Source organism: Peromyscus eremicus, chromosome 5 (assembly GCF_949786415.1).
Source record: "Peromyscus eremicus chromosome 5, PerEre_H2_v1, whole genome shotgun sequence".
Classification (NCBI taxonomy): Eukaryota; Metazoa; Chordata; class Mammalia; order Rodentia; family Cricetidae; genus Peromyscus; species Peromyscus eremicus.
This window is the reverse complement of record NC_081420.1, coordinates 46,719,839-46,736,774: the sequence shown is the minus strand read 5'-3', so window position 1 is coordinate 46,736,774 and position 16,936 is coordinate 46,719,839. Positions and strand designations below refer to the sequence as shown.

General features: G+C 39.4%; 1 pseudogene; it reads left to right on the top strand.

The window, feature by feature from the left end:
• LOC131911037 (guanine nucleotide-binding protein G(i) subunit alpha-3-like) overlaps nucleotides 1–3,120 on the top strand; it is a 72,810-nt pseudogene extending 69,690 nt beyond the window's left edge.
• Nucleotides 3,121–16,936: the final 13,816 nt, after the last annotated feature.

The following is a 16,936-nucleotide window of genomic DNA, read 5'->3' as shown; positions in this document are numbered from 1 at the left end:
TCAGTAAATAAATCACTGATTGGCCATTGGCTAGGCAGGAAGTATAGGCGGGACAAGGAAAAGAATGCTGGGAAGTGGAAGGCTGAGAGAGGAGACACTGCCAGCCGCCATCAGGACAAGGAAGATGTAAGGTACCGGTAAGCCATGAGCCATGTGGCAAAGTAAAGATTAATAGAAATGGGCTAAATATAAGAGTAAGAGCTAGACAATGACAGGCCTGAGCTAATGGCCAAGCAGTTTAAATAATGTAAGAGTCTGTGTGTTTATTTTATAAGTGGGCTCTGGGACTGGCAGGACTTGGTGGCGGGAGCTGGAGAGAAATTCTCCAGCAACAGTTTCCTATTTAGTAAGAGACATAGTACAATCAAACACCCACCACACTATCTTACCAATCCTGAATTTGTTCAACACGCAACTACTTTTCAATTAAAATTTTCAAATGCTAAAGAAAGACTCCTATTTGTTAGATAACTATCTGCCTAATAGTACTTTAGATGAAAATTGGTCAGGGTCAAAACCAATCAACTAAACAACAAACTAATGACCTTTCAGAGCACAGGGCTTAGTGCTGAGGTTCTTTGTGCTTTGTCATCCTCTGGCTCCTTTTACGAGCAGTGATTGTGCTATGAATCAATGATGGTTCTTGTTAGACCCAACACAATCTCAAAACCTTTTAGAAATTCTCCTCTTTTGTCTACAGTCACTTAATATTCTCGGATTTTCTTCTGCATTGTTTATTTAACACCCATCCTCTGTAGTCTCCCTCACTCTCACGGGACTTATCACATGCTTTGAAAATGTTCGTGATAGACTCAAATGAGGGAATAATTCTTTTCTGCTTTTTATCATCGCTTTCTTGAACTCTCTTCTTTGATCTCTCTGTCTTCAGTACAACAGTCCCTTGAACTCCAGGAATAATAATCAGTCAGGAGACAGAAATGATAATTTCCCCTCTCCTCTCATCACTCCTGCTTGATTTATTCCAGCTATTCATTGAGGTCCTCAAGACACAGGCCACTGTTCCACATGTGGCTGCCAGGATCCTTGCAATCTAGTTCCTGCCTCTTTCTTGACTTTCTTGTGTCTTCTATCTGGAAGCTTCTGTAAGACTTTCAGAACTTCATGCTCCTTTTGCTTCAGCCTGCTATCCCAGCTTTAGGAGCACATCTTTCTGCCACGGTTCCTTACTGAAGAACAAGCACAGGCCTTACTTAGTCAGGTATCATCTCATCATTTCAGGCTTCTCTGCAATCTGGTCAGGTACCTGTTTTGTTTTTTTTCTTTCTGAGTTTGGACTACTTTCCTTTTTTTATTACTATTTTAAAAATAATTTATTATTATTATTATTATTATTATTATTATTATTATTTTGTTTACATCCTGACTACAGTTTTAACCCCCTCCTCTTCTCCCAGTCCATTCCCTCACCTCCCTTCTGCACCCCCTACACTGCTCCTCCATTTCTATTCAGAAAAGGGCAGTTTTCCCTTGGATATCAACCAAACATGGCATATGGAGTTACAGTAAGACTAGGCACCTCCACTCATACTTAGGCTAGACAAGGCAATCCAGTATGAGGAGTAAGGTCCCAAAAGCCAGCTAAAGAGTCTAACAGTGGGTAGTTTAATTTTAGGCATTTAAGTACAGCATAACTTTGGAAAAAAGTTTCCTGGTAACAATCATCTCAATCCCATGTGCACAAATAAAGCTTAAGGCAGCTTATGTTCCCAGGAGAGGATCAGGGGTGTTCTCACTCATACAGATCGTGTAGAGGTCACCAAGCTACAAAGAACATGTGATATCTCCCTTAAAGATGGGTACTACTGAGAAACAATGTTCAAGATAACAGTTTAGTGTAGCTGAAGTTTCTCTCTGGATCCCGCCAAGCCCCTGCAGTTCCACAGCCCACTTATAAAATAATCTCTCAGAAGCTTATATTACTTATATACTGTATGGCCGTGGCAGGCTTCTTGCTGTCTAGTTCTTATATCTTAAATTAACCCATTTCTATAAATTTATACCTTGCCACATGGCCCATGGCTTACCGGTATCTTATATCATGCTTCTCATCATGGTGGCTGGCAGTGTCTCTCTGCCTCAGCCTTCCACTTCCCAGAATTCTCCTCTCTCTTTGTCCCACCTATACTTCCTGCCTGGCTACTGGCCAATCAGCACTTTATTTATTAACCAATCAGAGCAACACATTTACAGCATAGAGAACATCCCACAGCAGTTTAGAGTGAGAACGTCTTAGATAAGCATAATAGTCTGGGGGGTTCCTGTGTGGCCTGGCCCTATAGACGGTAAAGGTCACCAGCTTATTAACTACAACTATTCCCAGTCTTCTAGGAGAAAAACAGTTATACACATCCCTTCCATTAAAGAGACAAGCCTGAATTTCTAACATTTTTGTTTCCCTTAGTGCTTATCTGTGAGCACAATAAACTCATGCCCTCTCCATACACGGTTATGGTGAGATGGTGTGCAATCATGGTTCAGCAGATCCATGGAATATCAACTCAATGATTCTATTTCATATTACCTAAGAAATTTGGGTAGAATATCCCAAACCAGCTGCATTCCCACTCATCAAGACATTCTTTGGACAAGAGTGAAGACTATAGGCATTGTAGAGACATATTTAATCTTCAAAGAGCTAAACTTCAAAATGTGTGATGTAGGTGAACAAAAATCAGGATGGTTTGAGGGAGTGAGAACAATCACCTCCTGTGTAGCACTCAGTGAGTGTGACCTCGTTCTGGCAGACGATGTGGAAATGAACCAAATGCATCAACATATGAAAGTATTTATAGCATTTCTAACAGTCAGTTGTTTACAGATGCTTCAATCATTCCCTGTTTTAATAAGAAAAACCCCTTTCAGGGGAAAAAAATAAAGAGGAATCTATTAACAGTCGGATGCCCAGAAACACAGGTTCCAATATAAGAGGCAGTTGCTTACATTTAGGGCCAGTTTAAAGATCTGAAAAGAAAAAAGCTACCAAGGAGATGTACACCAACTTCACTTGTGCCATAAACACCAAAACATGTGCAGTTTGTTTTTGATGCTGTTACAGACATCATAGTTCAAAACAACATAAAGAAATGTGGACACTATTGAGAGGATGATCTGAGAAAAAGTTACTACAATGTTGAGTGTTGAGACTAGACATCTCTGTCTCTTTGAGGAGCTACGAGCATTACAGTACCAGGGTATGGGAGCAGCAAGCAGAATTTTAGCACTCTTTAACACAGTCTTCTGTATTAGGAGATGTTTAATTGGCATGAGATGGTCAAGGCAGGCATTAGAATTGGGACAACTGTATGATTGGCTCTTCAAGTCATCACTTGGATTTTATAATATAAAATGTTTAGGGTGTGTTGAGGTGCTGCATTCCAAAACTTAAAACATTGGATCATTTTTTTCCTCCCTCATGTTAAATAAATTACTGGCAGTTAATTTCTATGGTTTTTCCTCACCAAGAAAAGAACCACTCAACTAAACTCACTGCTTGTAGAAAAATTTTTATGAGAACGGTCTTAACTGTGCATACCTTGGGACTAAATCCTCCTGAAAATATTCCTCTTATTTTTTTTTAATTTTTGATGTGATCAGGATGTAATATTTCCATAATTAAGATTTTCCTGGTTATTGGGACTACAGAAATACAACTCTTCTGAATGAAATTTACGTTACTGTCATGTTTAAAGTCCTTTGATGTTTTCTAAACAATAGTTGCTTTGGAGAGCTCTTATTTCTTTAAGCTTATAGTCAGATTAATCTTGTTTCTGCTGATTACTTAATGAGCATTGAAGTAATAGGATAAAGTCAGGTTGGATACAGACACACCCAAGGCAAACTTCAACTGGAAATGCAAATTTCCAGATTCAGAACCAATGGCTTTGCTACTGGATATCTGCTAACTTGACCACTTTGATTCTTGATTGTCTCAGCCTCAGGGAGTTTTGCATAAGGTGATACGTGTTTTTTCATCTTTGTGGCCTTTGTTGTTGTTGTTGGGAGACACCTAAAGTGTATCAACAGTGTATGCTTTTCCTTTGTAAATGTTGCACGGAATCCCTGTTTGCCTTTGTTTTTACTGTAGAAGTAATCTTCAGTATGTTCTTTGTCTAAAACTGTTACATTTTGAGATATTTCCCCGCTTTGTCATGCATACAGATTTGAATCTGTTACAGTTGGCAGCAATATTAAAAATGTTGACTAAGGAGTCCAGGACTGCTTGTACTTGTAACCAGTCCTTTCTGGAAATCCTGTTTTCTGTTTCCATTTGCTGCTGCTGAGTGTGTTTTATCGTTGTCTAAGAGTGGGTGTTATAAAAACAGTGGAAAGGTAGCCTTGGCGGGTTGGAGCCAAGGGGCCCTAGAAAGCCATGCCTCATGTGGAGAACTTATTGGGGGAGGGGAGGAAGGGACAAAGAGTGCACCTTTGGAGTTATGGGCTGAAGAGAGGAGGAATAAGACAGGAAGAGAAAAGAAGGGAAGAAGAGACAGAAAAGGGGGAAGAGAAGAAGGGTGCAGACATGGCCTTGTGGGGATAGGCAGAAAGAAAAAGAGGTGGGGAGGGTTTGCCTTTAGTAAGGGGATTTAGCACATGCATATAGAGACTATGCAGCCATGCAGTGCATGTGCACAGGCTACAGCCATAACCTGGGTTGTCTAGGTATTTGCCTGAATGTTAGCAATTGCATCCTGCTGGGTCCCCAAGGGGTGGGCCAGGTAATGTCTTAATGCTAACAGTGGGTTCAGGTGGAAGAGTACTCTGGAAGTCCAGTCCCTTGATTTAGTAGTATTATCTAATCTAGGATGAAGGCCATTATGCCCTATCTATGTGTAAGTGATATGCAGTCATAATTCAGCTTCCAGATTTATGGTTTTTGGGTTTTTTCAAGACAGAGTTTATCTGTGTAGCTTTGGAGCCTGTCCTGGAACTCGCTCTGTAGACCAGGCTGGTCTCAGAACTCACAGAGATCCACTTGCCTCTGCTTTCCAAGTGCTGGGATCAAAGGCAAGCACCACTACCACCCAGCCAGATTTATGTTTTACTTGTGTAGATAGCTAAATTCCTTTTGAACAAAGCACAGCAAATGCTATTAAACATTGAGTGGACCACTGAGGGACAAAGGCTACAAAGAGAATGCATTTCGAGGATTTCAAATCAGTAGATTGAGCAGTGCCTTTTGAGGTCCAATCTTTTGGGGTTGGTTCCTTTTCATATTTTGATATCACCTTCTACGCATCAAAAAAAAAAAAAAAAAAAAAAAAGATGATTGGTGATCAACAGAACTGCTCCAGAAAGCAAGCCACAGCTGGTCAGTGCCATTGCTGGCAGCTTTTTAGATTTCTAATTTTTACATGTTTTGGAAATTATTACTACACACACAGTCCAACTAATAACAGCTAACAAACATTTCTTTAGGACTAGGAAATCTAATGCCCACAGTATAGAGGTTGATAGGGCTTACTTGCTTTGAATTTATGTTCCATTATTGTATTCTATAATACAGAAACATCTGGAATTGAGAACAAGTTAAATACTGTTTTCATGATTTTTCTATACTTTGGGTTTAATGCCATGGTGTTGATAATCTAAAATAATAGGTAATCCAAATTTAATTTAAAAAATTTTAAAATTCCTTCTTTCTTGGATACCTTTCTTCCAGTATTTGTCTGTCTCTTGTTCAGAGATGCCGAGTATCTTGTTATGCATCTGAATTACTATGCAACTGAATTTTTTCTCTCAGATATTATCAGTCCCCATTTCAGGATAAATATGGCCTTATCTATACTCTCAAGTAGATATGGTTCTAAAGATCTTTTCTTCAAAGATTTCTCTCAGCTCTATTATTCTTTATGTGTTTTATTTGTTTAAAAAAAACCCTTAAGGCAAATGAAGTCAACTTCTGGAACCTGATTATACAATTTAAAGATTAGTTTATGCTTCCATTCCATTCTCCTCCCCTGAGCTACATACCCTTTAATCATCCTTATCATAAACTCCTCCATGAAAAGAGAGATGAGATATTAACACAGCAGCATTAGTAAGATGCGTGATGGGAGAGGTTGGAACTGTTAATGTAAAAAGATCTCTTTGATTCACTCTAAGTCCACCTCTTAAACAGCAGCATTAGTGAGATGTGTGATGGGAGAGGTTAGAACTGTTGATGGAAGATCTCTCAGGCTGATTACAGATTCCACATCTTTACACTGACCAAATATAGGCTAGCTGGAAACTACTATGCTTCCCCTAGTTTTGTTTAAACTAGCAAATGCTTTATTCAAATAATCCATTAGCTTTCCAGCACAGCAGTCATCACTGATTTTTTTTTTCTTTCCAAGCTGGAATACTCATTTCTAAACAAGCTGTCTTGGCGCTCCTCCACCCCCACAGACTCCTACCCGCCACTTTCCCTCCAGTGCCCCATCACACTCACATTTCTCTACTTGGTGAAATACAGAATGAAGGACACAGAGACTTGTAGGCTTGGGATAGTTAGCTGGTTTAACCTGGCACCCTCTACTCACAAAGGAAATCTGACTTGTATAAAGAGATCTCCTGATTGTACTGTCTGAACCAACCTAGAGATCTTCTGTGGGACTCTGCAGTGTCAGCAGCTCCTTAGCTACACGTTATTCCAAACACAGTCCTTTTATAGTTTTGACCGAGAGCCAGCTTCTGCTTCCAGCTAGACCCAATGACTGCTGCAGTTCAAGACAGCTCATTCTGTCCTAGAACTTTCTTTTCTGTTCAGCTGACAGAAGCAGAACTCTGGAGTGCTTAATTATCCTAGGGAATATAATGACTCAGCTCATAACACTGAGTCTAGGGAGCAAATCTCAGCATTGCTGTGCCCAGTACTTTGCTGTCCTGGTTCTGCGATTTGTCACAGGTGTATTAATCAGGATTCTCTAGAAGAACAGAACCAATAACATTATATATATATATATATATATATATATATATATATATATATATACACACACACACACATATATGTGTGTGTGTGTATATGTGTGTATATATGTGTGTGTATATTAGGTTAGCTTTAAAATAGTAACAATAGCAGAACCATACATGAGAGCTAAGAACTCATTAATTACCTGACCCTTGATGCTGGTTGCCTCAGTAGTCCTAATCTGGCACTAGTAGCCAGAATGTTTCCGGGAGAGCTGCTGGTCTCTAGTCCAAGATGTAAGCTTGGATACTCTGCCTCTGATAACAGTCTGGGATCAGCACCGGCACAAACAGTACCGATTAATTCCTGGCAAGAGGGAAGAAGGAGCCAGCAAAAGGTAAGATTTTCCTTCTGCTGTATCTTTGGTATCTGGGCTGCTACCAAAAGAGCCATCTATAGCCTATAGTCAGGGCAGATCTCCCCACATCAATCAAGTAATCAGGACACTTCCGGTGATGTTCCCTACTCAATGACTCTAATTTGTGTGGCAAGTACCACTGAAACCAATCATAATAACTATCAAGGTACCTGACAAAGCCAACCAATGAATGTAGTTCTGGTTTAAATTTAAGCCTTACTAACATTTTCTTCTTCTTACATGTTGCTACCACTGTTTGGGGGAAGTTTACCAGACTTCAACGGAGGAAAGCATGTGTACTATGTGATCAAAGACTTTTCTAAATAACCCAACACTCTGTCTTGGCGACTACTATTGTTTCCAGCTAATGGATTTGAAAGTACAGATCAGATTAGTGTCCTGTGGTGAGGATGGTTGTCTGACTACTTTTTCAGAGCAAAGTCTTTGATTAAGATTGTGAGTAGCCTGGACTGTGAGTGGTAATGTAACTGTAGTATTTCTTTACTGCACTAAATGTGTGTGCAACTTTCCATGATCTTCATAATGAAATCACAGCCCATACCCTATTCATTTGATAATGCTCAGATCTTTACAGGAAAGAAAACAGGTGGCATAAAGAGGCCACATCTTTCTTTCTGATGTTATGTATCTTGTTAAGAGGCAGACATAATGACATGCCTTTAAAACCTATAGACAAGCATTTTATACTGCATCCTGAGTATATTAAAACATGACCTTCCCTCTTTCCTTTGGTCACTTCTCTTAGTTTTTTTTTTCTTTTTACTTTACATTTAATGTAATGATAAAGCCTAGTAGGACATAGTCATTTTTAATTCTAGGTCAGGTGAGTCCTGTCATTAGCTCAATAGCACTTTTCAAATATCAAAGCCACGATGTTGAGTAAGAGCCTCATGATCATATAGCCTTGTGGAGGGCACAGACACTAACAAAACTGATGTAGAAAAGTCATCTGATGCTGTACTCACTCATGGACAGGGTTCCAGGCCAGAGGAACAACTGGAAAATGAGGGATTCATAGGGATTTGTCAGCCCTGAACCAAGGTTAATGAAGAGCATTCTAAATTGGAGAGAGAAGTGCTCAAAGTCCAACCAAGGCTGTCAGCACAGACTATTTCCTTTCCTACAAACAGACTTGAGTCTGAACTACCTGGCTGTGATTCCAGGACTACATACTAGCCTATAAAGAGTGTGTAGATATAGCTGGGGGCATGGAGTCAAATGGCTCAGAAACTTTGAATGCTATTCTTGGCCAAAAATGCCCTGCTGTTCATGTCTATGGGGTTGTGAGAAAGGAGCAAACATAATTCTGAGTGTCTTTTACTACAGGGTATTATAAGGGTGAGAGTGCGATAGAATGACCACCACTGCTGAGCATAAGCACAAGGTTGCTGGAAGAATAGGATTTAGGATCGACCATCACAATAAACAAACAAGCAAACGAATAAAACAAAGCTAGCAAAATGGCTCATTATGAAAGTTTGATAATGGTGACTGGAAAAAATCAAATCCTCAAAATTCTCTGAGCTCCACCTACAGGCCATGGCATACACATCTTCCCTCCAATAATAACAAATAAAAATAAAAAAAAATTAGCCCATTTAGCTCACAATTTAGAAAGAGAAACCAAGTATCCCCTGAACTATAATAATGTATTTCTGTTTTCTCAAAGCATATGCTTTTCAGTAATATGAGAATTTTAAGGGTGTGTGCTATGGATGTGGTTAAGACTTCTACTAGAGAGAAATAGAAATTATCCTGATATATTTTATTTCTATGAACATTGTGGTGCTTGAGTAATGAGGTATTGTCATATTGAAAGTACCTTTTCTATTGGAATATATTCTTTGTACATAGTGTTGAACTGTATATAGATAACTTCTTTCAAGTATATCATATACCTTGTTTATATTTGTCAAATTCCTGTTTTCTTTCTCTAGTCCCATAATTCCTTTTAGCCTGGCTTGTAGATGAATTGCTAAATGGTCTTATAAATGAAATACACAGAGCCAGGGTGAACGCTGAAAGATCAGAGAAGCAGAACAAGCCACAGCTAACCTCACCTCACCAACTTCTCAGCTGATCCTGTTTCCTCAGACTGGAAGCCTCTGAATCCTCATCCAGAATGGATCTCAGCTGAACTGCTGCTAAAAGCTTAAAAGCCTAAAAGCCCCTAGTTCCTGGTCCACATGCCTTATATACCTTTCTGCTTCCTGCCATCACTTCCTGGGATTAAAGGTGTGTGTCTTTCCCAAGCAAGGCATGAGATCTCAAGTGCTGGGATTAAAGGTGTGTGTCACCATGCCTTGCTGCTTCCAGTGTGGCCTTGAATTCACAAAGATCTGTCTCCAGAATGTTAGGATTAAAGGCGTGTGCTACCACTGCCTAACCTCTATGTTTAATATAGTGGCTGTTCTGTTCTCTGACCCCCAGATAAGTTTATTAGGGTACACAATATATCAACCACACTGCCTAGTCTCCTCCCCCCCACCTCTCTTCTGCTTTTATATCATGATTTTTTTATGTCTGTAAAGAATTTTAGGCCAAATAAATTAAAGAAAGCACGTGATATTTGTCCTTCCAGCTTAGTGTTCTTAGTATGTAATTTCTAGTTAAATCTATTTTCAAACAGAGAATATAACTATTGTCTGTATTCATCTATCTGTTGACAGACACCTATGCTGATTCTGTAACTAGGCTATTGCTCATAATGCTGAAAGTTACATTGTGCAGCCTCACTGTAGTGTGTTGATTTGGAGTCTGGTGGGTATAAACAAGTCAAATGGGGGTTCTATGGTTAGTTTTTTGAGGACTCTCCATGTTGATTGCAATGGTGATGTCACAGGTTTACATTCTCATCAGCAGTGTGTAAGAGTTCCCTTTTTCCTACACCCATACCAGTATTTAGTACTGCTTCTTTTCCTAATAATAGCAATCCTGACTGGGGTGATTGAAAAAAAAAACACCTCAATGTTTTAATTTGCATTTTCTTAATAGCTGAGGATGTTGAACCTTATATCACATAGTTATTGTATTTCATATTTTGAGAACTGTCTGTCCATTTTCACTATCCTATTTATTAAGTAGGCTTTTGGTATTTAGTTTGGGGAGTTCTTTATATAGTCTAGCTATTAATCCTCTGTCCAAGGTATAGTTAGCAAAGGGTATCTGCCATTCTTTAGTCTTACCTTCATTCAATTAATTATATGATTTCATGTACAGAAGGTTTTTAATGTCATGTAATCTTATTTGTCAGTTCTTGGTATCATTTCCTGAGTTACTAGACTCTTTCAGAAAGCCTTTCCTTACATCTATTTCTTCTCATGTTTATGTGTAACCATTTCAGAGTTTTAAGTCTTATTTTAAGTATTTCATTCACTTTGAACTTACCTTTGTACAAGATGAGAATTAGAAATCTAGCTTTGTTCTTTCACACACCAGTGTCCATTTTCCTCATAACATTTGTTTAAGAGGCTACCTTTTCTTCAATGTATGTTTTTCAGCATCTTTGTCAAGAATTACACCAGTGTAGTTATGTGGGTTTAATTTTAGGTCTTCCATTCTATTCCATTCACCTACATATCTGATTTTGTGTCAGTACCATGCTGCTTTTGTTACTGTGGCTCTATTGTATAAGTTCAAATTAAGTATGATGGTGACTCCAATATTGTCCCTTGTCCCTATTTCTCTGACCAATCCAGAATCATTTCGGCTATCCAGGGTATTTTGTGTTTCTATATGTTTTTCTATCTCTGTGAAGAATGTCATTGGAATTTTAATGGGTGTTATATTGGACCCATTGTCCCCCTTTAATAATACAGACGTTTTTACTGTTGTTAATGCCAATCCAAGACCAAGGCAGATGATGTTTACGTTTTCTGGTGTCTTATTTTTTTTAAATCTTCTTTCTTTTACGTTTTAAAATTTTCATCTTTTATGTCCATTCTTATGTTTATCCCTCATTCTTTTTTAAAAAACTATTGTCAATGGAATTGTTTTCTGATTTTGTTCTTAGCAGGCTTTTATACATATAGGAAAAGCTATTGACCTTTAAAATTGATTTTGTATCCTTTTACTTTTCTCAAAACGTTTCTTCATCATAAGAGATTTCTGGTGAGGTCTCCAGGGTCTCTGAAGTACAAGATCTTATTATCTGCAAATAGGGATAGTTTGACTCCTTCCTTTCTGATTTGTATCTCTTTAATTTATTTCTCTCATCTCTTTGTCTTGTCTATAGCTAAGACTTGAAGCATTATAAAGAATAAAACTAGAAGGAACAGACAGCCAGGCTGGAAGCTGTCCAAGGCAGAGCTGCCCTGTTACTCATGAGAGAGTTTGCCTTGTGCTTTGGCAGCAGCCACAGGACACTGGTTATGGAGAGCTGGTCCTGTCCCTCATGAGAGAGCTAGTCCTGTTCCCATTCCGGCCATACCAAGGGTCTCCTCAGCTGATGGTTTCTGGTGCAGATGCAGGGGAAGAAAGACTCATTCCCCCTTGGAGTTGGGGCGGGGGCTGGACTCTAGGAATTTGACTGTGCTCCAGTGAATATATGGACAACACAAAATGAACTTTCTTGTGGGGGGTATTGCACAGAGGAGGGAAGGCAGACCTGGAAAGACTGGGAGGTGAGCAGGATTATTTGTGAGATTCCCAAATAATCAATAAAAAAGTTAAAATAAAAATAGACACCTGTTGTGGAATATTATTTTAACTGGGTAAAGATGTGTTACATTTGCTTATGCTATGGAATATTACTTTTACTGTGCAAAGATGTGTTACATTTGTTTATGCTGCGTTTGTTTAATTATGTAAATATGTGTTACATTTGTTTTACCTTGCCTGCCTAAGGCATCTGATTGGTTTAGTAAAAAGCTGGATGGCTAATAACTAGGCAGGAGAGGGACAGGCAGGGCTGGTAGGCAGAGAGAATAAGTAGGAGGAGAAATCTGGGCTCAAAAAAAAAAAAAAAAGAATGAGAGGAGAGAATACGGGAGAAAGAAAGGGAGATGCCTGGGGCCAGCCAGGCAGCCACCAGTCAGCCAGACATGAGAAGCAGTGAAAGTAAAATATACAGAAAGAAAAGGCGAAAAGCCTTGAGGCAAAAATGTAGATAAAGAGAAACAGATTAAAAATAACAACTAAGATAAGGCCGAGCATTCATAACTACTTCTAAGTCTCCGTGTCATGATTTGGGAGCTAGTTGGTGGCCCCAAAACAAAAGCCTGGTACAGACACCATTTGGGGAGATTCTGAAACCTTTAGGAAGTGATCTTTGCTGGAGGAAGTGTGTCACTGGCTCAGACTTTGAGAGTGGATAGCCTCTTTGGCCCACTTCCAGTTCACTGTCTCTGCTTCATGCTTGTAGTTAAAAATGTGATATGACCTCTATCTGTCATGTCATTTCTGGAATGAAGCCCACTTGGCCATAGTGAGAGCTCTTTTAAAATTTTTAGCTTAATTTTCTCTGAAATTATTTTATTGAGAATATTCCAATACATGTTTATCAGATAAATTGTCCTAGAATTTGTCCTTGTACAATTTTGATAAAAAAAAAAAAAAAACCAGAGTTAGATATCAGGGTGAAAGCTGAAAGATCAGAGAAGCAGAGCACCCAGACACTAGAAAGACTTCTTACCTCTAGGAATCCTCAGATTGAAAGAGGAGCTCAGCTCCTGTCTCCACCCTGCCTTATCACTTCCTCTCTCCTCCCAGTCATATCACTTCCTGTTTCCTCCTCCCAAGTACTGGGATCAAAGGCACGAGATCCCAAATGCTGGGATTAAAGGTGTGTGCCACCATTGTCTGGCCTCTAGTAGCTAGCTCCACACTCTGATCTCTAGGCAAGCTTTATTTGTTAGAGCACAAACAAAATATCACCACAGTGTTCCTTCTCTTTCTCTCCTATGAATATTGTGAAAACTATTAGTCTCCATTCTTCTTTAGAGGTCTGGTTGAATTGATCCAGGAATCCATCTGGAACTAGTCTTCTCTCTTTCTTTTTTTGTTGGGAAACTTTTACTATCATGTTAGTCTTACTACTTCTTGTAGGTCTATTTAAGTAGTTTATACTTGAATAGTTTAATTTTAATAACTCACAAGTTTCTAGAAATGGATACATTTTAGTACCTTGTAATTTGGTAGAATTTGTATTTTAAAGTAGTCCCTAGTAATCCTCTGAATTTGTTTGGTATCTGTTGTAATTTCTCCTTTTCCTTTCTAATTTTATTAATTTAGATTTAGTCTCCTTTTATTTGGGATAGTTTGGCTAATAATGGTCTCTTACTGTTGCAAAGAGAAGTTTCCTTGATGCAGGGTGAAGACTACACTTATCTGTGAGTATAAGAACAAATGTTTATAGATGGTTGTTAAGGAGTATGTTGGTTTAGCAATTAGGGGTTATAGACTCTTCTCCAGTAACTTCATTAGTGCTGAGTAGTCAGCTAGGTTTTCAATACTAGGCTGATTTCCCTCTTACTGAGTGGGTCTTAATCCAGTTAGAGAGCTGTTGGTTACTGCCAAGGTGTGTGTGCCACTACTGCACCAGTAAGGTTATGGTGTCATGCTGGTTATTGTTGTGGTTAATAGACATCATAGCTGAGTAGGACTAGTGGTTCCTTCATTCCTTTGGAAGCCTGCGTGATGCCTTCAGGTATCATGAAAGTTAGTCCTCAAAGAATGGACATTAAGGTCAGGTCCAGTTTAGGGGTCTCTGGTCCCAGTCTCTGAAGTATATGGTGTCTTCAGCAATAGGAACTTATTTCTACCCACAAAGGCAACCAGGGGCAACAACAATACCTTATATATTTTGAAGGGTTTCTGGGACAGTCCTGACCAACAACTCAAAAGAGGGCATCTCGTGTTTGATACTGGGGTTTTTGTTAGGTGGTTTTTGACTCTTTGAGGGAGCACCGTCATCCTAGATGAAAAATGTTCATTAAAACTACATATGTATTGAATCTTTTCTATGATTGCTTTTGGTAAGATTTCCAACATAGAGCCGTCATCCAGTTACTGGTGGAAGCAGATGCAGAGATTCACGGCCAGGTGCCAGGCCGCACTCCAGGAGTATAACTGATGAGAGAGAGGAGGGATTCTATAAGCAAGGGACACTGAGATCATGATGGGAAAACATACAGAGATGACCAGCCACACTAGTGGAAACCCATGAACTGTGGACCAATAGCTGTGGAGCTTCCATAGGACTGGACTGGGCCCTCTGGATAGGTGAGACAGTGTTTAGCTTGAACTGTTTAGGGTGCTCCCAGGAAGGGGGATCAGGATCCATCCCTGGTGCATGAGCAGGCTTTTTGGAGCCCAGTGCCTAAAGTGTGACACCTTGTGCAGCCTTGGTACATGGGGGGAGGCTTGGACCTGCCTCAACTGAATGTATCAGGCTCTGCTAACTCCCCATGGGAGACCTTGACTTGGAGGAGGTGGGAACGGGGGTTGGGTTTGGGGGGAGGGAGGAGGGAGGGATCTGTGGTTGTATGTAAGATGAATAGAAAATTTCTTAATAATAATAATACCTACATATGCATATTTACTCATAGAATTATGTGTATTCTAGATTATTTTGGTAAGTTAACAGTATGATTCTTTTTCAGATATCCCTACTGTTCTTTTACCCTTCTTTTACCTTCTTTTGTATTGTCTTCCCTAAAGAGCTCCCCTTTCCCATTCCCTCTTTCAGACCTCTTGTACTATTCTCCACTATTCTCTCCCTTCTTCTGTGTTTATATACCTCCCCTCCTTAAAGAGCCCCCCTTTCCCATTTTCCTGATCAGATAACTTATACCCTGCTATTCTCTCTGTTACTCCCAAAGCTTTCTATCCTGGCAGTGGTCCCATTTTCTTTTCCTGGTTTCTGAAGTTACTACAGGATATATACTCACATCTGAAGATTTGGAGCTAGAAGTCTCCAAGAAGAGAGAACACACGATATTAGTCTTTCTGGGTCTGGGTTACCTCATTCAATATGATCTTCTCTAAAGCCATTCATTTACCTGTAAAGTTTGTGGTTTCATTTCAGCTGAAAATATTCCCTAGTATATATTCCACATTTTCATTACCTGTTTGTTGGTTGTAGGACATTTAAGTTGTTTCCATTTCCTACCTATTGTTAATAGAGAAGCAATGAATGTGTCTGAGTAGGTATGCGTTGAGTAATTTAGAATATCTTTTTCCATCCTTTTACCCTAAAGCTGTGTTTGATTTGTCATTGAGGCAGCAAAAGCTCTGTCCTATTCAATCAACCTACTAGGATATTCACTTGATTGGAGAATTCAGACAATTAACATCCAGAGTTGTTACTGAAAAGCGTGCATTAATTCCTGTTATTTTGTTATCTAGTACTTTTCTAACTGTAGTTTGCTTCTTTACTGCCCTGCTGTTGTTTATTCTTCCCAATGGACTCATGGTTGTGATCTCTGAGAAAACTAATCAACAACAACAGCAAAGGGTGTGGAGAGATGGCTCAACAGTTAAGTGTGTGTACTGCTTTTTATAGAAGACTTGAGTTTAGTTCCCAGCACCCATCCTGGGTTGCTCCTACTGCAAGGAATCCACTGTCTCTGGCTACTGTGGGCGTCTGAACTCACCCGTATATGCAAATACACAGGTGCATACACATACGTAATTTGAACTAAAGAAAGGAGAAACAAAGCAAGGCAAAGCTCATCAACAAAATTGACATCAAATAAAAATAGATATCAAATTAAAAAACACGAATGTAAAGGAAAGAGAGCTGAACCAGGGTTGTTTCTTGTCTGGATGCTGGTTCCAGCTTCCACCTTTGGGTGATCACTGATGCTGGTCATGCCTCTGAGCATCCTTTCCTGGGGTTGCAACATGTGAGTACAATTTGCACCTAGGTGTTCCACTCCAGACTATGGTTCAGGTCAGAGTTCCCCACCTTGTTGAGCACTACCTAATTGTCTATAAGTATTCAAAAGCCCAGGTTTCAGAGTATCGTTCCTTGTGACTCTTGCTCTGGGATTCAGGGAGAGACTTCTGCCTCTGGATTCTTAAACTGATGGACTCAGGAGCGGTTTTTTAAAAACAGTTTTCCTTGTGTCTTTTCCCTTTGTTGTTGTGCATGCTCTCTCACTCCTTTCCACTCTGCCCATCTTTGCTCCTTAAAGTGTCTGTTTCTGAAAGTGCAGTGCATGTTTTCTGAGACTCTATCTTAAACTATGGTTCTCACCTTCCCCAGTTAGACTCTCCCTGGGAGAAGAGGGTTTTTTTTTTTTTAACTAGGGCTAATGTTTTAGGAACAGGTTAGGGATTTTACACCCTTCTTTTCTACTTTACAAACTTTCCTATTTTTAACTTTACTACTGAAACTTGTGTTTTTTTCACCTGACACCACGTCTTAGGATGGCCACTCTACAATGATCCCCAGTTTACTCATAGAGGTCCCAACAGTCCATGCCGAGGTAATTGTCTGTCATTTCTGCAGTTAAGTTTTCTCTTTCAGGTGAAACACTGCTTCTGTGAATATCCTTAGCCTGCTTTATTATTTATTTTCCTTGTTGCTATGACCAAATACCTGACTAGAAGCAACTTAAGGGAGCAAAGGTATATTTTGG